Below are 21,892 nucleotides of genomic sequence, written 5' to 3'. Positions count from 1 at the left end.
CAAAGAGCAACTCAGGCTGAAGTGAAAGAAGATGGTGTAGGCAGGTGTCCCATTGGCATAGACACTGGCCCTAGGTTAGTGTCTTGAGATCTGTAAGTCGGGGACACACCTGTCCTTTTCGCTCTAGTGTCCCCCTCCTCCCACTTCTCTCTGTTAAATATAGCCACCATGAGGACAAGCTAGTGAGTGTAGCACTGAATGCCCAGCATGTAGAATGTGGCCAGATGAAGAGCACTTGATGGTGAAAAATGAATGAACTAGTATTCGTTCTCTCTATCCTCCTGTACAGTTGATAGATGGAGGAAAGGGGAAAATGATGGCCAATATGCATCTCTTTTCAGAGGTGAGAAGGTCAGAGCTATATTGTAAACTGTACCTGAACTAAAACCCTGCAGCTCATACAGACACAAAGATGAAAATGTGACAGATGCAGCCAGTAACCGGGAGGCCACTGTCCTGTCTGAGCATGATTTTCCCTGCCAATCAGCATAAGGCATTCGTCCTTCAAAATACTCCTCAAATAACCTGACTCCAATCAGTTCTCGGGGAACTTTTCTTTCTGAAAACTTAAGGCTTCTATAAATGCCTCTGTCTGAGGACAGCGTGAATACATGCTTCTGAGCACCAAAAAGCTTCCAGCAGTAGGAAAGAATATTTAGGAAATTAACAAGCCAGAATCATATCACCAGTAAAAGGTAACTTCAGAGTAAGACCTAGTCTGGGTGTGGGCTCTAGGACTAGGTACTTGGACAGCTGGCAAAAACGAATATGAAGTATTATCAGGAGGTAAATTGATGGAATTCATACCTACTTGTAAAAATGCAAGCTTATAACCTTTACTGAAATCCACAAATGCCTTAAAGTCAAGGTGACATACTGTTTACAAATATGACAAACTGTAACACTTAATACATAAAAAAATTTAATACTTTTCTGATTTATAAATGGCATTTCATTTGTAGCTTTTAGCTTACACATTAATTTTGTTGTCCCTCTTTTACTCATCCAATCTCCTAAGCTGACATATTCACATGCTCCTTTGACTCAGTAATACTGATTATGGGAGCTGATCCGAAGGAAATAATCCTAAATGGAGAAATGTCTCAGGCAGAAATATGTTCTACTTGGCAGTATATACCCCTTAACCCCAGGAGGGGGAGAATCTGTTTACCTTATAAGAAGAATCTAAACAATGAGAAACATGCTTCTAGCTCATAAAATTTACATTTTAAAGCAGTTGTTAAGAAAACAGAACAGTCACGTGGAGAAAAGTGTCCTAGTGTATTAGATATGAACCCAAGTAAGAAATGCACGTGACAATCCCTAAATAATGGGAAATACACATAAAAATTTGCATGGAGGGTCAAGATTTGTTCAGGGAGTGAAGAATTGAGAAAAAAAGTGATGAACTAAAAGAAAAATATTAGGGGAATCACTACTCTAAGGGGATAAGGAGATCAAGCAATGGCCTCAAAAGACAATTTTGAGGAAAAGGAAAGAAGGACTTATGGTCATAAATATAGGATTACAGTAAAAGGTAAACCTGGAATGTGACAGGTGCATTCCAACACAAGGTTTGAAGCAGCTTTCCAGTTCTTTTGCACACAATCTAACCCTCTAGTGGTGACTTCTAAGTCCAATGTCTGTCCACCACTGAGAAGGAAGAGGTTACCAAATGCCTAGGAGAGGATGAGGGCTTTCCTAAAGGCACTGAACAGAACATTTCCTAGAAGCAACAGGTAAGAGGGCGTTAGGTGTGATTAGAGGTAGATGCAACAGCTTGGAGACTGCCCAAGAGTAGCCAAATGGTGAACACAGTTAAATAGCACTTAACAGACAGGTAAAAATGAAGGATAGATGTAGTGTTCCTACACTATAGGGGTGAAAAGAATAAAATGCATAGGAGGAAAGGACAGGGGATGCAAGTGTACCTGGGAGTAATGAATATAGCAAGTCCAAAATCATGAAGGAATTCAACCAAGACATAGGCAGAATGAGCTTTGAAGGGAACAGGACACATTTCCATCTCCAATGCAGACAGCATAGAAAAGTTTACAAACAGAGGCATTTTTCTGAAGTGTAAGTGAAGGCAAAGAACATCTTTCCTGGCAGATGGGACAAGGGTATCCTCCTCAATCTCCAGCAGGTGGAAGAGTGAGATTGCCCACCCAGGCGTTCCTCCCAGGATGAGCTTGCTCTGGGTCTGCAGCAGCGATCTTCTCTGAATTGGCTGGCAGTGCTCTTAAAGACGTGCAGTAACTTCTCTGCCCAATGAGTGTCAGCAGCACACGTTTTCTGACAGGTCTCATAGACTTGCATGTTCTCTGTCTCCTGAATTATCACTTCCACATGAAACTTGGTAGACAAGCTCAGAAATAGCTACTTCCTAACTGGAGTACTGAAAGAGTCTGTAGAACAAATAATACCATCACAAAGACGGCTCTATTAGCTCACAGGTGATTGAGTCCAAAGGGATTTTGGGTTTTTGTTTTCCTTGATACAGCCCAAGGATATGGGAGACTGCATACTTTCTAGAGCACAATTTCATTCATGAATTCTACAGCCAACCCTGATTCTATTATTCTCACTCCTCATGAATAAAGCCTCTGTTAGAGTTAAGACACATTTACTAGGGATCAACAGCATCAGTGTGCATTTCAGATGGAAGGAGCAGTTAGATAATTCAGCAGCGAAAACAAAAGAATATGTAGGGCCACCCTAGAACTAAAGTAGTGTGGTTTCCTTTAGAATAAGGTCCAGGGAAATTTATAAGAAATTTTACTCTCAATCGGTATATTATTTTGATATTTTCAGTTTTGTTGTTTTCTGGATTGTTTGCTTGTTTTTCCTATAGTAAAGTTGGAATGTGACTAATCTGAAAATGTCCATTACTCATCAAACATATATACAGAGCTGTTCTTTCTCTTCTACAATTCAACTTACCTTGAAATCTGCATTAAGGAAACATATTTTAAGCTTCTGAATAAAGTTTGGTTACAAAAAGTGCCCATCAGTCAAAAAGCTGTATCAAAGCCATCTTGTGTCTTTCAGAATCTAAAAACCAAAGCACAGCTATGTGTCCCCAGTCCTCATCATGCATACCTGCTAGGAGGAACTCAAACAGCATTCAGAACTTAGCTGTGGCTTCTGTTCTACATTATGTTGGCTCCATGCAATGGGCTGCCACTGAAGTTGCAATCTAGAGTGCCCAGGGCCATGCCACAAAGTTTCTCCATTCTGTAGTGACATCAGGGTGAACAGGGAGGGGGTCACCCGTATCTTCATTCCTCATTATTTCCCAGCCTCCCTGGATCCCACAGAAATTCTGAGACCAGTGGGCCATGGGGAAGGAAGGGTAAAGACTGGGGAACTGACAGGCATGGCTTTCTGACCTTTACATGGGCCATTATACTCGTGAGACACACAGGGAGATGGTAAATAAAGCATTAATGGATTAGAGTTTTGTGAATCCCTCAAATGAAGTGTAGTTTGGGGGTATCTTACTCATAAAGGGTTGACAGTGAGGTGAATGATGGAAGGAGTCCTAGAAGAGGAAAACAGCCAAGTGGGCAATGAAAGGGACCTCCAGGGAATTCGTGCAGGAGTCAGTTTGCTCAGAGAGAAACACACACAATGGTAAAACGAGAGCATGCTGACCACACGTGTGCATTCTGCTCTTGGGGAAGAGAGGAGAGGGCTACCAGGCTGGACACCTATATTTAGCTATATGTTTTCATCACACAGAAGCTGTATGTGTACATGCAGAGATGCAAAACCATCAGTATAATGCTGCATGAGGAAAAGAGGAGCACTTGCAGTCTGAAAAAAGGAATCTGAGTGGCTGAGGGGTTCTCTTACCTTGGGTAAGCATTTGCCCAAGGAAAGGAATGGCCTTATAGTTCCAGCACACAATCACACATGCACACGGAGATGGAGGACAGTAATAGTACTGTTCCCGCAAGAAACACCAGCACTACCTACAGGTCAGTTGAGATGGATTTCTGCTAAGAAGATGAATGAGCTGCACCTGTACCCATCACCATGGATAGACTGCAAACCCAAGGTGTTGAAATTAAGAAGAATGGTACAGAAAAATACAAAAAATGAATGCTGTGTGACTCTGTTCATATAAAGAGTAAAAGTAGGCAACACTTAAAACTTTTCCTGGGAGTAGGTAAGTTTGTGATAAACTACGGAGAAATGTAAGAGGATTACTAACACTATATGTGGATAGAGATCCCATCAGAATGGGGGCAGCAGGATGCAGTTGTGGTTCAGAAGGCACTGAGGGTCTTCAGGTGGAAGCTGACTGAGCACCTTTTATTACTTTTCTAATTGCACGTATTTTTAGTACTCAGTCTCTTATATGCATGAACTACTTTGATTCTAAAGTGATACAAAGAAAGAAATGATGCTGATGAGCTACTGATTGGTTAGAAGCAGGCAGAAACCTTAACAAGAGAAAGCTCATGGCCCTAAAGCAACACACAACCAGAGGGGCACTCTTCCCCATGACATATACCCTGGAACACTGACCACAGTGTCCTTATCAATAAGCAATTAAAGAGTCCTCTGGTAAGGAAAGTTAGAAAACGTTGTAAAGCTCAGTGCTAAAATCCCCTCTTCTATAAATTCATGGTGTACATGAACCTACCAATTTGTCTTATAAGAAAACATTTTTCATTTTGTTCAGCTCGGTGTTGCTCAATCTTATGTGACCAATTTCCTTAGGTAGAACTTATTACTGTCTCAAGTAAAAGCTTAAAAACACTCAAAACTACGACTCCAAATCATATAAATTCTATCTTCGCTCAGAAATACATGAAAATACTTTGAAGAATAAATCAGATCATTCCTGGGAACATCTGAAATGTACAAACCTTTCCGAAGCATTAGAATATAATGTTTGTATGAATAAAAAGAAAAAATAATTGTCTAGCTTTTTTCTGTCTCTAAGATGCTCTTTGGTGCTAACAATGATCTGAAACATTGCACGTCCAGGGAATATTTTAGAATCATGTTATCACCAGAAGGAATGCACAGCAATGTATTTTCAGTGAAGATAATTAGTACTAATAAATTTGTTCTCAAAATCGAGGGGAGAACCCATACCCCTCTGACTGTAACAGATGAGGAGTGCTTCAAGAATACTCTGGCGGGAGAAATGAAACACGTAAATCTGTGTCTACGGAGCTGCAGGGATCCTATGGAGCTGCAGGGCTGCCCGTTACATTGTGAATGAAAGGAAGGTACTTGCAGAATAATGTGAATACTATAATCTATTTTTTAAATAAAGGCAAACACCTCTCTCTCTTCCTCTCCCAACATATTTTGAGCTTCTTGAAATCCATGGAAATGAAATATGCATGCATCCAAAAAACTGGTATGTGTACACACAAGCAGAAGAATTAAGTATGAGGAGAGACATAAACTTAGTTATCCAAAACAGACAGCAGGGGTGGAAGAGAGAAGTGACCTGATTTACTTTTATATACCCATTTACTTTATTACTTTATTTTTACTCTTTATGGAAAGCATTAATCCTTTTAATAAGGGAGAGTTTTTTCAAGTGAAAACAACTGCTCTAAAGGTAAGTTAAGCAGGAAGTTATCAGAGAAATGAGATGCAAGAAACTGACATGGAAGCACACCTAACACTCAGATGGATAAAATCAGCCAACTAACGAAGTACCTTCCAAATCCTTAACAGAAAGGTCTCTGCCATGGAATGGCATAATTATGGATATTCATACTTCATTGGAGAAAAGTCTGAAGAAATATCTAGAACACTGATAAAGGGCAATGAGAGCTTCGGAAATGCTAGGTATCCAGAGCAAAGACAGGCTTCACTCATGCAGACAATTTGAGAGCACAGAAAGGGTGAGTGAAAATTGAAGGGAAGCAAGAAGTACAGTTTTCCACAGTTAGTATTACTTGCTGGATTGAAGATTTATGACATGAAAGGCTCTCTGCCTTTTAATGGAGGCACATTTGCAATTTCTGCATGGATTGCAACACACATTTGCATACTCCTTTAAGGATACATAAGTACAAGTCAATGTGTACAAATAAATTCTTATTTTTTTCTGAAATGCAGCCAGTGTTGTCACACTATAGTCTAGAGTAAGTCTGCTTCTAAACATATTTTTTAACATGAGCACAAAAGACCAAGATGATATAAAGTTCTTAACATAACTTAATACTTTAGCCAAGCAGGCACATAACTGAAGACAAGTTCATAGACAACACTGGACAATCAGTGAACTAGAATCAGAGAATGTACTTTTTAAAAAAGAATATTATTCTCGGCATCATCTAAAGAATACACGTAACCAAACCTATACTGTACATTCAATTGTGGTGGCTATTTTTAAAAATGACATAGAATTGATTTTTTAAATGGAAAGACATAAAACTGTTTGAGTAATTTTGTAGTACATGTGCTTCTCATCTTAGGATAGGGTTATGTCCTGACAACCCATTCCCCACACCTAACCTATCAATGCCTCAGCACCGCAACATCACACAGTGTAGAGCAACCGCGGTTGCTCTGTTGCCCCTGGGGCTGATTGGGAGCTGTGCTCGCCATCACTACTCAGCACGGCAAGAAAGGATTTCACTGTATAGTGAAGGCCTTAGAAAAAGTCATAGTTCAAGGCATAGTCTTGGATGAATACATTATAGTTCTCCCATCATTAAAAAAAGTCCAAAACTTGTAAGCAAAACCATCTTATATTGGGGGCTTTTAGAATGTGCTTGTTCTCAAAAGCATTGACTTTTTCATAGAGAAGACAAATTGTATTCTCAAAAGTCAACCTAGCCTGGCATGGTGGTGCATGCCTGTAATCCCAGCACTCAGGAGGCTGAGGCAGGAGGATTGTCACAAGTTCAAGGCCAGCCTGGGATACAAAGTGAGCTCAAGGCCAGCCTGAACTTCATAGTGAGACCCTGTCTAAACAGACTAAATAAATAAATAAACCTAATTTTATTTGCAGGTATAAATCATTTATGGGCATGTTCCAGCCACTGCCCACAGCCCCTATGCAGCCCTTCACAAGACAGTAATGCAGCTCCACAAGAATGTAAACTTTTCCTTTTAGTATGTGACTCTTAGCAATATTTTTCATGACTTGACTTCACAGTTCTCAGGTGCAAACTTCCTAGGCCGCAACATACTGTTGCAGAGCAGTGCTGTGCTAACTCTGCTTCCCTCACCATGCAGTGGAATGGAAACTGCTTGCATCAGATGTTACATGAATTTGTATGACTTGGTAAGTAAGTTATATTTCAACTTGCTTACTTCTGTGCTGTTAAACTTAGGCTTGTTGTGTTATTGTATAAAACAACTTAGTAAGTTACAGCTCTTTAACAGCTGTGCTACAGGACACACAAAAATGTATCAGTTTTCTGCTTATGATCTTGTTATAATGATGTATCTATTACTAATACTAGTAATATTATATTTTTTAAAATGTAAGAGAAGTGTGGTTACTTATATGCGTTGACAATGTTATATGTTTTATGTGAGGCCCAAGACAATTCCTCATCACTCAATGTGGTCCAGGCAAGCCAGTTGGACATCCATAATGTAAAGTGGCACTGTATGGAAATTTCAGAACGATGGCCACAATGTAGTACTTTACAAGATACAGCCAGATTCCACAGATCTGCAAGATTAGATACGAAAAAGGGGCAGGGTCAAAGAAGGGCAGATGTCTCTTGGAACCTGTTGTACCTCCGCAAATATCCCAGGAAACAGTCAGGGCTCCTGTGGAGCGGCAGCCTGGACAGTGGAGGTGGCTCCTGCCCTGCCATGATTGTGCTTCTCAAAGTACATGCATTCCTTTAGGTGTTTCTAAAGAATACCTGAATTTTTCTTATTTGAGCAATTATCCAAGCTTATAATTTCTACTAAAATATCAGTGTCTTCAACATGCAATAATAAAAGCCGTTAAATGTCAAAGGCAAACATGGCAATAATGAAACACACAGAGATAACTATTTCCTCTACTGAGTGTCAGATGGTCACCAAATCATTTCCCCAGCCCCTAAACTGATAAATGAAAGTGGTAATGTCTGGAAAATAGGAGACAACTGCTTCCTTTGCTAAGGGCAGTAAATGCATATCAGGAGTGCTCTTAGAGGACTATTAGAAGTATATTTAAGTGCCATTCCTCTTTGGATGTCTGAGAGTATCGGCCTGGAACCCAAGCCCATCTACCCAGTGACTGCACCCAGGATACACCCTTTCTGACAGACACAAAAACCCCATCTATCTTGCCAGCTGCTCTTGGCTTTCCTTAGTCAGACCTTCCCACAATTAGCATACAGGACTCCACAGTCCAGCTAGAGCTTTAAATATCCTCTACAGTGGGAGAAAGTTCCAGCTGAATAAGTTCTGGAGATCTGCCATGCATAACAATGTGCTTACAGTCAACAATAACATAATGTGCACTTAAAAATCTGGGATGAGGGTGAATTTTATGTAAAGTATTCAATAAATTTAAAAATAATAATAATAAAGGGAAAGAACTAGTAAAATATAACAAAATAAAATGGAACCTATAATAAGAGTTGCCGGCTATATTTAAGTCATTAAGTCGCTTGTCACAGAGTAATGAGACACAAGAATATTGTGAGCTGGAATTTTATTCTTTTACAAATATTTTGTAAAACCTAGAACAATGCAGGAAAGGGAGGCAATTCACATAAGGATTTAAACTGCAAGAGACTGGAGAATCTTCCTTGGGAAAAGACACAGAGAGGAACAGTGAAGACAAAATTACTCCCAGACCATGGCCTGCATGGTGCAGGCTGCAGTTTACAGGCCAGACTAAGGGATGGACAAACCTAAAGATCAATAAGACTGAGAAGGAAGGGAAAAAGAAACAGCCTGACTTGGCTCCCAATGAATATGTATCCTAGTTTCCTGGTCTCAGCCTGAGAATTATTTCCCGGTAATCACAGAAAGCCCCCTTCGGACCATGTTATCCTCCAAATGCACATGGTCTCGCATCCTTCAGAAGAAATTCTCAGGCCCTGGTCCCTTTACAGCTTGTCTAACATCTCGGGTGACTCCTTGCCTCTCCACAGCTTCAGTGGGAGTCATTTGCAGAGACAAGCAGGGACCATTCTTCCCAGGATGAGCACCAGGGCCACCTTACGCAGCACCAATGATACCCACAGCTAGTGTTGACGGCAGCTGAATGAGGTCTTTACGGTAGTTTCCATAGGTAATGGGGCAATAACCACCAAATTTAAGACTTCATAAAAAATTTCATTCTCTCACTGAGGAAACCAAGAAACTGAGAAATCTTTTTATCTTTTTTCTTCATTGGGGGGGATTGGCATTGTGCTGTAATGTATCCAAGTGACTATGAAGAGAGAATTACGACTTAGCCTCAGGGCACAGCAAGCAAGCATGGGCTCTCAATACTCCAAGTCACCATGTCCTAGGAATATGGGACACAGAGAATTGCAAACTCTTGCAGCCTCACTGAGGTGAACTCAAACAACCATGACATATGTGAAGTATGCTCTTGCCTGAATTTCTCTACTCGGAGGTTCGTTACTTTTCATTATATCCTAGCAAAAGGAGGGAGAAACACATTTGGAATTGCTATCCCAATCCCTGGGACACTGCAAGGTTTTTTCCCATAAACTCTACATGTAATGCTTAATTGCCCCACTGTGGGAAGTATTTATTTTTACCCCATATTTGATGGAGCACTTATGGATGTGAATCATTTTCTTGTAATTTTACTACATATCTCTTTTTCAAATCCATCATTTTCAAATGAAGGCAGAACCATTCAAGGAAGAAAAGGAAGAATGGCTTTGATGACACCCACCTCCCAGTGGTATAATGGGAACTACATCACAGCACTGAACTTCCTGTTCTGAAGTGGGGATGAGATCTACCCTCACCCGCCTGTGTCAGTGAGAACAATACCACAGGCTCTCCCACTCCCCCACTCTGCTCTCAGGGTGGCTTCACCCGGCCCTTGCTTGTCTTTTCAGTCTTCAAACTCAAATGAGATTTTCCCACACAGGAAGCTTCAGATTTTGTTTTCACTTGTAAAATCGAAGCTAGGTCCTAAAACATACGCACATATGCCTAACTTTTCACTTGAAATTCCCAAAGGCAAGCTCAGTCCTCTAACTTCTACGAGTTGACTGTTCTAACGCATCAAGTGAAATTTCAGTATAAAGAAGATAAAACTGATTCTCAAAGCCGCCACTCACTGGTTAAAGGAAAGCAGAAATGAAAACAAAACAAAAGAGAAAGCCCAAAGAGCTGCCTGTGGATATTCAAAGAATTTCAGGGCTTCCAAGTGTTATGGAGTAAGAAAATACATCCAAAAATGCTCCCTTCAGTTAAACACATTTGAGAAAAATGCAATGTATGTTAAATTTTTCACTGCCTGGTAAACATAAAGCCATCACCTAAGAGAGACTGCACTAACTACTACTCAGTGTTATAGCAGTATGCACAGTAAACTGATTTTAATTAATACAGGAGCTACATAATCTCAGTGAGAGGCAACCCAAAAATATTGCTACATAAATTAATCTTGTCTTATATCCTTAGGGAATATTGCAAAGCACTAACAGATGACAGAATACAGATAAACCCCAAAATGGGGTGACAACATATAATGACATCTGGTGAGTTCAATAATCACTATATCACATTTTTGGCATGTTTAAGAAAATAATACTAGAGGGTCACAAAATCTCGGCTCTCTGATAATATTCAAGTCTACACCATTAAACATAACATGAAAGGGATATTTGATTGATATTGATTCTTATTTCAGTGAAAACGGGGCTGGGGATATAGCTCAGTGGCATAAGCGCCTGCCTGGCAAGCATAAGGTCCTGAGTTAGATTCCTGGTACCCTCCTAAAAAATTAAATCTATTTTAGTGAAAATATTCCTATGGAGAATTAACACTTAAATACTTTTTTTATGGTTCTAAAGTACAATTATAGAAACCTAACTACCTCAATTGTTTTGAAACCATCAGAACAAACATATACATGTACTGTATACACACACACACACACACACACATGCACACACAAATACTCATACACACACACACAGAGCCTACAGCAAAGATACTCCATTTGGATACATGAGGCACTTAAATAAATCAGCCAGAGATGAAAATCCAATATTAATAATTGAGTGTTACCTTATCTTGTGTTTTGGAGGGGCAAATGCCTTTGAAAGAATTACTGCATTCTGGTTCCAACAACTCCAGTATAGTATTTTCATAATAAGTACAGCAAAATTCTTCTTGTTCACAATGACAAAGATTTTGCTATCTTTAATTGTTTTTTGTTGACATTGGTGGTTTTTCTGGGTTTCCCACTCCGCAAGAATGTGATTCTTGAGGCATAGAATTGTCCCTTGTTATCCAAATACTAACAGATAAATGTCTCCATCACCATATCCCTCACCAGAAGTAATCCCTGATGTGATACACTGTTGTAATTCTGCCCAAGTCCCAAATGAGGCAGGTTTAGGCTAGGATTCAGAGTAATGAGAAGCAAAATTCAAAAGCACTGTATGATGAATCAAATGCTTTAATTCATTCTTAAAGTTGGGGTCCACCTACAGTATCAAAATTCTACAAATAATTTATTCCATAAATAAGTAGTTGCCTAGTGTGGTGATACATGCCTGTAATCTCAGCACTCAGGGCGCTGAGACAGGAGGACTGCTGTGAGTCCGAGGCCAGCATAGACCATATAGTGAGTCCAATGCCAGCCTGAATTATAGAGCGAGACCCTGTCTCAAAAAACAAAACACAAAAAAAAAGGAGAAGAAAAAGAATGTAGTCAAGAAACTTGTCTGTGGACTGAATTTAACTCATTTCCTAATTTTGTAAATAAAGTTTTATTGGAACTCAGTCATCTCTCAGTTGTATACATAATGTTTATAGTTGATTTCCTGCTTCCCTGCCTCAATAGCAGAGATAGGTTTTCACACAGAGACATTATGATCCAGAAAGTTCAAAATATTTAGAGTCAACTCTGTATGAAAAATTTTGCAATACCTGTTATGAATGAAACTCTCATTCAGCATTTAGGTATATAGTGAGTTTCCAATTAAGACAGTCTCAAAATGTGAGCATCATGTGTCCTCAATATGTGCAAAAGTCAGTGCTCCTCTGCTTTCCTAGGAAAAAAGAACAGGGCTTTCAAGGTTTTCAAAAGAGGTATTGTTGCTTCATTGAGCTTGATTGTAAAACAAATAAGTCCATAACGCATCCATCTTTTCCTTACTAAAAGTTGGACACTTTTATCTGATATGTCTGAAGGCAGTTCCCAACCACCAGGAATTCCTTGCTGGGACCTTTCTATAGGAGATTCCTGACTTACTCATTTCAACTGACCAAACTCTGCACGTTTCCCCATCAGACACATGATACTGATAAATACCTGGTTTCACAGAACTTTTAGGAAGGCTAAGATGCTACATTTTGTTAAGTTTTAGTACCATGACCCATACAGAAGAACACAATGGCATAAATTGCATTAGCTCAATTAAGAGAAGACAATGAGAAGGGGCTGGGGATTTAGCTCAGGGCACAGCGCCTGCCTGGCAAGCGCAAGGTCGTGAGTTCGATTCCAGGTACCGGAAAAAAAAAAAAAGAGAGAAGACAATGAGGGAAGGTTCTGATTTTCATTTCCCCCAGGAAACTCCAAACTGTAAAAAAGTGGACAAGCAGACGTGACGGCACATGCTTGAAACCCTAGCGCTCTGTAAGTTACGTAGGAGGATCCCAAGTACAGGTTCAGCTTGGGCATCTAGGGATTTAGTGAGACTATGCCCACCTAAAAATTTTTTTTTGGAAACTAAATTGGAAAAAAAAATTAAAGGCTAGGAATGTTGTTCAGTGGCAAGGGCCTAGGTTCAATCCCTAGTACACCAAAAATAAAACAAAAGAAAAGAAAAAGAGTGAACAAAAGAGAGACTGCTCCCCCAACCTGTTTGCACATCACAGAATAGAACCTAACATGCCAAACCTTGCCATTTACCCAGGAAAAAACTGGCACACATTTTAAGCAAAATATTTAGTAAATCAAGGTTGCTAAAGTGATAAAAATAAGAGAAAACTGTGCAGAGTACGTAGCAGGGTGCCAGGTTCTTTGGGAGCTCTATCAACCTCTGTATTTATTGAGCTGCTTTCCATTAAATAAATGCTACCCAGAAGGTGCAGGGGGCCTTGAATGAACACAGGCCACCTGTATTCTACTTTAGCAACTCAAATCATGTCAATGTCATGCTCCTACTCATCAAGGTGTGGAGAAATTCACCACAATTTTGGAAAGAGTATGTAAGTAAATTTATACATGCATACATACAAAAAGTATGATTACACTTAATTTAATAGTTCCATTTGTATAAAGTCATGTATTAAATAAGTTTTGACAAATGGAATCTCTCTAAATGTAAGAGCAGTGGTAGATGTGAGAAAGTGGCCTTAATCAAAATGAACATTTTATACAGTAAAATCTGTCAGCTGTCTTGTGGGGAAACCACACGTTCATACAGGGAATTTGCTAAAGTGGATAACTGTAGACCAAAAACTCTTCTAAAATACAGTGGACCCTTGAGTTACGACCAGTGTGACATATAAACAACCTGGTTATGATCAGAATTTTAGTTCTAACTTATGGCCGAAGTCTTGGATTATGACATAAATGCAGATCACTTGTGCTTCCAGATGGTCTCAGATGCAGATTTAACCCTTAAAGAATTCTGGAAAGAACAGTACAACATCCTTTCCTGTACAAGGCAAGTCAGGAAATCCTGGGCCAATGACTCTCTAAGAACACTAAGATCTGCCTATATACAGGAAAGAGACTTTAAAGGCCTATTCAAGGCTCCTGAGCCTTCAATTGACAACTTGAGTTACAAGCAGCTTTTGGGAATGCACTGAGTTCGTAAGTCAAGGGCCCACTCTACTGATTGTGGTCTGTATTCAAAGGTAAAGATTATGAATGCGTGTCAAGAAGTAAAAGTGAGGGAAGACTAAAGGAGATCTTTGCATTTTATGTTACACAGATATTAAAATTTCATGACAAACATTTTCCACATTTCAACACTTGTCACATGTGTCACAACTGAAGCTGGTATTGTTCCAGCAATGTTTCAAAATTCCCTTTATACACTAGTAAAGTATGTACTTCCACTGGAAAAGCAAAAATTCCACAATGCGCTCTACACGATCCCAAAGTGACATGACATATGCTGTGCTGCGGCGCACTGGCATGGGCCACTTTCTCAAACAGGAGCGGCTGTTGACCAACTTATGGAAAGTTCAGCTCCAATCTGTTTACTCTATTTTCTTTCTTTCTTTTTTTCTTTTTGGTACTGGGAATTGAATTCACAACCTTGGACCTGCCAGGCAGGGGTTGTGCCACTGAGCTACATCCCCAGCATTTTTTTTTTTTTTTTTTTGTACACAGAATCAAACTCAGGACCTTGCATTTGCCAGGCAGGCACTTGGGCCCCTGAGCTATATCCCCAGTGACTCTATTTTTTTAAAAGAAGTTGCCTAAAATATCAAATTAATTTCCTGCAATTTGCCTACAACAAGAGGGACAAAACACAAAACTCCTAGGTCTGAGACTCAGAGAATGAGGCAGGCAGACAGAACTACATTCTTTTAGCTACGCTGGAGTCTGCAGCAGAGAAAGCTCCAGAAGCGAAAATGTTCATTAACACTCAGGACCAAAAAGGAAAGAGCCAATAACTTATGAATTTGCAGGTGAAGATGTTGGCTCTTTACTATTTTCATGGTGTGAATGAATCACAAGTTTTATTTTAAGGGAGCTGGAAGTATCATCAGCAATTTCATGTGACAATATTTACTCCTCTGGGAAAGAGCAAAAGTACCATTAAAATGAAGTCCTTCATTCTCATACTCAGATTCAGTGAACCAAATAAACCATCAATAAATTTCACCTCCTATTAGAACTTTAGAGCATAGCACATTATAGGCTGAGATATCCTAACACAAGGGTAATTTTACATTTGCACATGCTCATCAAATGGAATGAGGTGATCCACGTTCAAGTGTGCAGAGAAATCTGAACTCAAGATAGGTACCAAGAAGACAAATAACATCCAATGATGACAAGTTGAACTGGTGTCATGAGTAGCCATTTATGGCACTGTTCATCATACTCTCTTGAATCCTCATTTTATTTATTTATTTATTTATTTATTTTTGGTTTTTCTCCGGTACCGGGAATCAAACTCACGACTTTGCGCTTGCCAGGCAGGCGTTGTGCCGCTGAACTAAATTCCCAGCCCCCTCATTTTATTTCTTAGCGGTTCTACCACAGAGTATCATGTTTACCATTCAATAAATTCTGCAACGAATGTTTGATGTTCATGCAGAAAATGCACAAACTGAACTTAAATTTCCTTTATCTCAGTAATAGATTCCTCTGATAACGCTTAGTGCATCACCTTTGTAACTCAATTTCCAAATTCCTATTATATTTGTTTTTAAAAATATACTTTCAAATTTCTTCCTTCAATCCAGTGAAATAATTAACCAATGTACACGAATAAGAAAAAATTTTGTATAATGTGCCTCCGTGAATGAAAGGAGTCTCCAAGAACCTCAATACCCTCCCCAAGATGTAGGAAGATGAAGGGAACCCCATCCAGACCAGGGGGAGAAACTCACAGAGCTATGCTGGCTGACATACAGGGATTCTGATTCCACCATGACTATAACAACTTTCTGTGTATATGTGTTATAAACTATGGACACTGTTGTTTTGTTTTGGTTTGGTTGTTAATTTTAAAGAACAAGTAATATGGAGCAAAATTTAAAAACAAAATGCCTTGCTTTTCTTTGAATTCCAGAAGAAACAAAAACTGTTTATGAAATGTATTAACATGTTTTGATTATTACTTTGCCATTACTGGAAGGTGGACCAGTACTAATCGATGAACAACTAGGAATTAGCTTATCAAGTCATACACACATTTAGAGTACAACACGGCTTCAGAATGTGCCAAAACATGAATTAGGCAAATTGGAAACAGGAAAATCTGCAGCCCACAGTACAGAGGAATTACAGTGATGACCTATTTGTTTAATTCCCCAAGGATTCAATAATATAAAAAGGAAGTGTTTATAAAAAACATGGAACTGAAAGTATGAGTGTAACTTTAGAGATTATCAACTTCATTAATAACTGCAGATTCATAAAAGATTAACAACTACAGATAATTTTTTTTAAAAAACGGATATTCTTCCTGTTTGAAATTTGGCTCTTAAGAGTGAAAGTCTGACTTTCAGTGCTCAGGAACTCACTACATTATGCAGGATCCACACTCCTAGTAAAAAAATACAACATCTAAAGTCGGGTAATCAATTCTCAGACCTAAATTAGCAAAATAATTTATTGAACTGAGAGAATAAAATTGTCAAGGGCAGATAATTAGAATTTTACCTACAGTGTGTTAGCCATCTTACTAAAACAAAAACACGTAAGAGCACCTGTCCATGCACAGGGACTGAAGCTCAGTCATGAGAGCACCCAAAGGTGGTTTCGAATGAAAAGGCCATGATAATACTGTGCCATTACACCTGGCACCAGAAAAACATGGGCCAGTCTTTTGTGCCATATGTGTGTGTGTGGTGGTATAAATGTGTATATTTCTCATGAAGAAAATATGTGCTAATATCATTCAAGTTATGTGTCACAGACATACAGTGCTACTGAAATGCAAAATCATAATGATCTATTCCTGCAGTGACCATTTTTATTTTAAACTGCAATTGATATAGTGAGAAGATATGGCTAATAAGGGGATACACACACACACACACACACACACACTCTTCATGAGCCAGAGGTATTATTTACTCTCTGGGAGCTTGGAATTAGCACAATATTTGGCGTGAGTCAGAATCAGTCCCCTAAGCAGCAAGTAGGTCCCACAAGCACCTGAAGGGGTGCAGTTCACTTTGGACGTAGGTACCTGGCATTGCTTACAGCCAGATAAGGACAAGAGAGACTCCAGCAGTTCTAATGCCACTCTTCAATCAGCACCATAATATCACGTAATGCTTGGTTCAAATGGGGCAACACGAACAGATAAAAATAATAAACCTGAGCAAGTAGTTTTACAATGTGTAGAACTGCATTTGAATCTCAGCTCCACTGTTTCCTAACTGTGTGATCTTAGAGAAAGTGCCTATCTTTTCTGATCTGTATCTGTGGAAAAAGTTTTCTATTAATCCACTTTACAATTGTTTATAAGGACAAAAGACAACAATGCACAATGTACCTAGGCCTGTCATGCCGCAGGCACCCAACAGGAGTGGACCATTATATTAGCTTCATATCCAAACAGGATACGGGGGAGGGAAAGAGCAGAATATAAGGAGGCTTCTATTCTCTATTCCTTCTTCTTTTTCCCACTCATGCCTACAACTTTTAAGGTGAGAAAGAAGCGCAACCAAGGAAATTCCTATACCAAATACCTCAAGACAATTATCTGCCACCTTGCAGAGCTGTAAGAAGACCTCAGGCTTCTCTGTAGCCCCTCTGAGCCCCTCTGAACCTGGACCTCTCATGTGCTAGGACAGACTGCAGAAGGGAGGTCAGTGAACAGCCTTAACATACACAAAGTGGATTAACAGGCTAGACACTGGAATTTGAAAGCAATTTTTATCCCTTCTTGACCTATTTCTGGTCAAAGGTATCACTCTTTGGCCTGGGCAAATGAGCTGCTTTCTGAGAAGTTGGCTTCAGCAGGCTCAGAGAGATGGGTGGCATTACCAGCAGGGATTAAGAAAAGCCCATTAGCCATCCACCTCTGCCTGAAGAGGTTTGGTCCTTAGTAGATTAGACCTGGATAATAAGAGAACCCAATGGGCTTCCTCTCACAGACTGACCAAATTAAGGTCAACAAAATAAAGTGTACGTGTTTATTTCCTTGGTGAGTCCAGGGAAAGAAGCAGCAAGCGACTTTGGGAATAGAAGCCATTGTGTCCAATGAGAGTCCTGCGTAGGAGAGGTTTTTCAGGGTAGACAGGGGCGGGGTAGTGGAGAGAGCCAGAAGCAAATATTCACCCTCTGTTCTTTCTCACTGATCACCACTACTGTTCTGCGGTATGTTAAAGAGAACCTACAGTCACTTTTGTTCTCCTTAAAAATGAAACAATCCCATTCCTTACAGAAAATTAGATTCACAATGATATAGTACAGCAAACCAGGGATTTCAACCAATCCTCATAGCATTCAGTTTTTGCCAAACTGTAGTTGGGATGAATAAGCCAGCTCTAGTCTCTCATTATACAAAGAAATGAAGCCTAGGTGTAAGTGTCCTGAAGAGTGGGTCAGCACACAGAAACATAGCTTTGTTTTCTTATGGAAGGAAATAAAACTGCCAAGACAATGGAAGAGCCATAGGCAGGGGACTTTACACAAAGGGAGAGTACAAAACCAGAAAGGAATCCAAAAAGCAGACAGTGAATGTGTAATTCCAGTATGACAAAGGGAATCATCCTAAAGGGCTTCGCATGGGTCTCTCAGTCAAAGATGAGGGCTGGCTGGAGAGCCTTTTGAGTGCTCGGCCCCTCTTGTTCTTGAAAGAGAAAGTAAAACTTCCTGATGTTACTAATCTCCACCCTGCAGGTGTACTGGATGTGAGCTACCTCTCCTTTGTAGAAGTGGTACCCAGGTGGATGGTTACTGCAGCTTCTGAACTGGAAGATATAACCTGCTTATCACAGCCTAAGGCTTACCTACAGTCACTCCAGAACGTTAAAGTGGGAAGGTGGGGAAATCATTTCCACATGAACTCTTGTCATGGATGCATCTGAGAGTAAGGGAGACAGGGTCCATCAGCAGCCTCAGGGGGAGCTACGTAAGACATTTTATCCTTGACAGCAGACATGATCTGCAGACATCTCCCTTCTTTCCTTACCTAAGTTTTTGGAAAGGAAGTGAATTCAGTAGATACAAGTTAGTCTTACTGATTGATAAGCTGGTTCCTTTCAAGGGATGAATTAGTAGTGTGTAGACACTGCAATGACTCAGTGGCTACGCTCAGACAAAATGGAATCAAAGGGAAACAAGAGAACTTGATGACGTTCTAGATATGTATACAACTATGCAACTATAGTACCAAATTCAAGACACAAAACAATCCAGCACCAATGAAGGTGCCATGGCGTTGTGCCAATACCATTCCCCAAAAGCAACCACCACTCTGACACACACCACCATTGATGACTCTGTCACATTCTTAAGACTTCATCTTAAGACTGCATCATATGATATTTATTCTTGTGCCTGGATTCTTTGTTCTACACAACGTTTGTACAAGTCCCCTCCCTCCTGCTGCATGCATCAGTAACTAATGATTTTGCTGCTACTGCTGCAAGAGTCTGAATAAACCAACACATTTCTATCCACTCCAGTGTACATAGGGATTTGGATTATTTTAAAGCTTGGAACTAATATAAACAAAACTATTATGAACAATCTTGAATATCTTTAACTTGTATATTCTTGATGTTTTTGAATGTGGAAATCAAGGCTCAGAACTTGCTATACTATCGGATTGGAATTCCGGCAGTTCTGCAAACAATCCATGCATACTTCCGAGAAGAAGGCAAAAGAAGACTGGAATATTCTGACAAGCTAGCTGCCTTGTACTTCCTTTTATTTCTGTTCTCTAGCAGCCTCTGTGTTCAGGAAATTTATCTTAGAAGGTAGCTACTTTCCCCTTTGCAAGTCTATCATTTTTAGGCAAAAATTTGAAGCAAAATATAAGAAACCAATTTATAGCTAATTGATTCCTAAGATAAATCTACCATCATATCTTGAGGAAGGTGAATTAAAAAACTCATTTTAGACTCTAAAAATATGCATTTATTCTGTCCATAAAAATGATAATGCAATGAAGGTCTGTGGATGGGAAAATAGCAAAATCACCTTTTGTCAGCCTCTAACACGATACCTGCTTTAAAGATGCACATATGATGGTGCAGGATAGTCATCCATATGGAGTATCCATCCATGGCCAAAGGTCTGGTGAGACAAGTCCATATCATTATTCTAATCTGTGATGCTGAAGACTGGCACTTTGCTAATGCAACAGGTGAAGGGGTTCTTCAAAAAAGAGGAAGAATACCAATGATTTTAACAGAGATACAATTGAAGTCTACTAGGCAACTGAACAGCTCAAGACGGTCTGATGAGGCTACAAAGCTCAATTAAACCCTTCTCTTCATTTAAGTGGACCTTCTACCCTGCCAATTACAGTGTTTCATTTTCTTACTAGAGGCATACACCAGGGGGATCTCAAATGACACCATCCTTAGAGATGTTTTCCAGCTCACAGTGCCACCAGTGGCGGACGCTGCCCTCCTACACACGCATGTATGTTTATCTATTTCCACCCATGACCCCTAAAACTTTAGCTTTCTGTTACCACCAGCACCGTTTCCATGTTTCCTGGGAGCTTTATTTACAGTGAAACATTTAAGAGTTGGAAGGCAGATTTCTACTCTATGGGTTTGCAATAACAAAAGATTTACAGAAAGCCTCCCCCCCACACACACACACACCCTGGAGAATCCCCGGAGCCCACAGTTGCAAAAGCCCATCTGCAAAAGCAATATTTTAAAGGGGTCAGTAGTAGGAACCACTGCCATCTGGTGTTAAATGTCCCCAAGTCCTGGATACCCTTCTGCTCTGAGAAGAAAGTGGAGCGGGTAGGAGACTTGCAGTCAGCTACATGCTTAGTTCCAGGCCCAGATGTTAGAGCTCCCAGGCATCAGGGGGACCCTGTGCTGTGGTCAGGCTCAGAAAAACCAACACTTTGGTGGACTCTAGATGGGGGTATTCTTGTGTAGTCTCCTTGTGTAGCCTAGATAGATCTCTTGCCCAAAAGAACTCAACTCTGCCCCTAACAAACAGCATGTATCCCGTGGCTTCAGGCATGTGGGTGATATGTGCGGCAACTGGGCAGAAGATTGCTTAAGAGCAGCAGTGGTGCCACTCCGGAGTACTCCCAGAAGACACTCCGTTCTGCCCTCAGGGCACTGAATGCTAGTCTGCCTTCTAAGTCCTCTGTTGGAGGGGACAGACTCCAGATTGACCCAGCACTGGTAAGTGACTTTGACCCCACCCTCCACAAAGCAGCAATCTGCAGTTAAGGGGGCTGGTACCTATTCCCCAACACTCTCTAGCTAAGTCTCTGGGGCTTCCAGTTTTCAAAGTCCTGCTGGGCTGGGTCAGCTGGCACAGCGTGAAGCCATTAAACCAGGCCCCACTGACTCCCTCCTAGGAGAAAATACAGGGTCCCCCAGCCTGCCAGTGCTCCGGAGGCAGCTCCAGGACAGGCTCAACAAGTTCCTGGGCTGCGCAGCGCCGCCTGCAGCCGGAAAACCTCGAGGACGCGCCGCCGTGGAGCCCCGCGCGCAGGCGGCTGCCGGCTGCAGCTCCTTCAACCTCGTTCTCCAGCTCCCACTCGGGCGTCGGCGGGAGGGAGCTCCTCCACTCGCTCCAGATCCCCACCCCACGCGCGCTCCCCGGCCTGGCCCCGCGCCGCCCCCGCCTCCGCCCCCGCGGGCCCGGGGCTCCGCCCGCCTCGGTGCCAGAGGAGCGCACAGGCGACAGACTGGCGTGCAGCTCCGGGCGCCCTCTCCTCTGGCCGCCTGGCTCCGCGGAGTAGCTGGGACCCAGGAGCGGCGGCAAGGATTTCCCTCCTGCTCCCTCCCCTCTGCGCCCCCGCCCCCGGCCCCGGCTCTGAGATCTCGCCGAAGACAATTGCAGTAAATGAGGACATCGGAGGAGCACGGAGCCGGGTGGCTGTGGCTGGCTCCTCCGCCG

General features: G+C 41.0%; 1 protein-coding gene across 3 annotated transcripts in view; it reads right to left on the bottom strand.

The window, feature by feature from the left end:
* The window catches only part of Dock1 (dedicator of cytokinesis 1), a 518,033-nt gene that overhangs the window by 218,377 nt on the left and 277,764 nt on the right, over window positions 1–21,892 (bottom strand). The gene's annotated exons all lie outside the window — the stretch shown is intronic.

Source organism: Chinchilla lanigera, unplaced genomic scaffold (genome assembly GCF_000276665.1).
Source record: "Chinchilla lanigera isolate Chin_1 unplaced genomic scaffold, ChiLan1.0 scaffold00076, whole genome shotgun sequence".
NCBI classification, from domain to species: Eukaryota; Metazoa; Chordata; class Mammalia; order Rodentia; family Chinchillidae; genus Chinchilla; species Chinchilla lanigera.
This window is presented reverse-complemented; position numbering and strand designations above follow the sequence as displayed.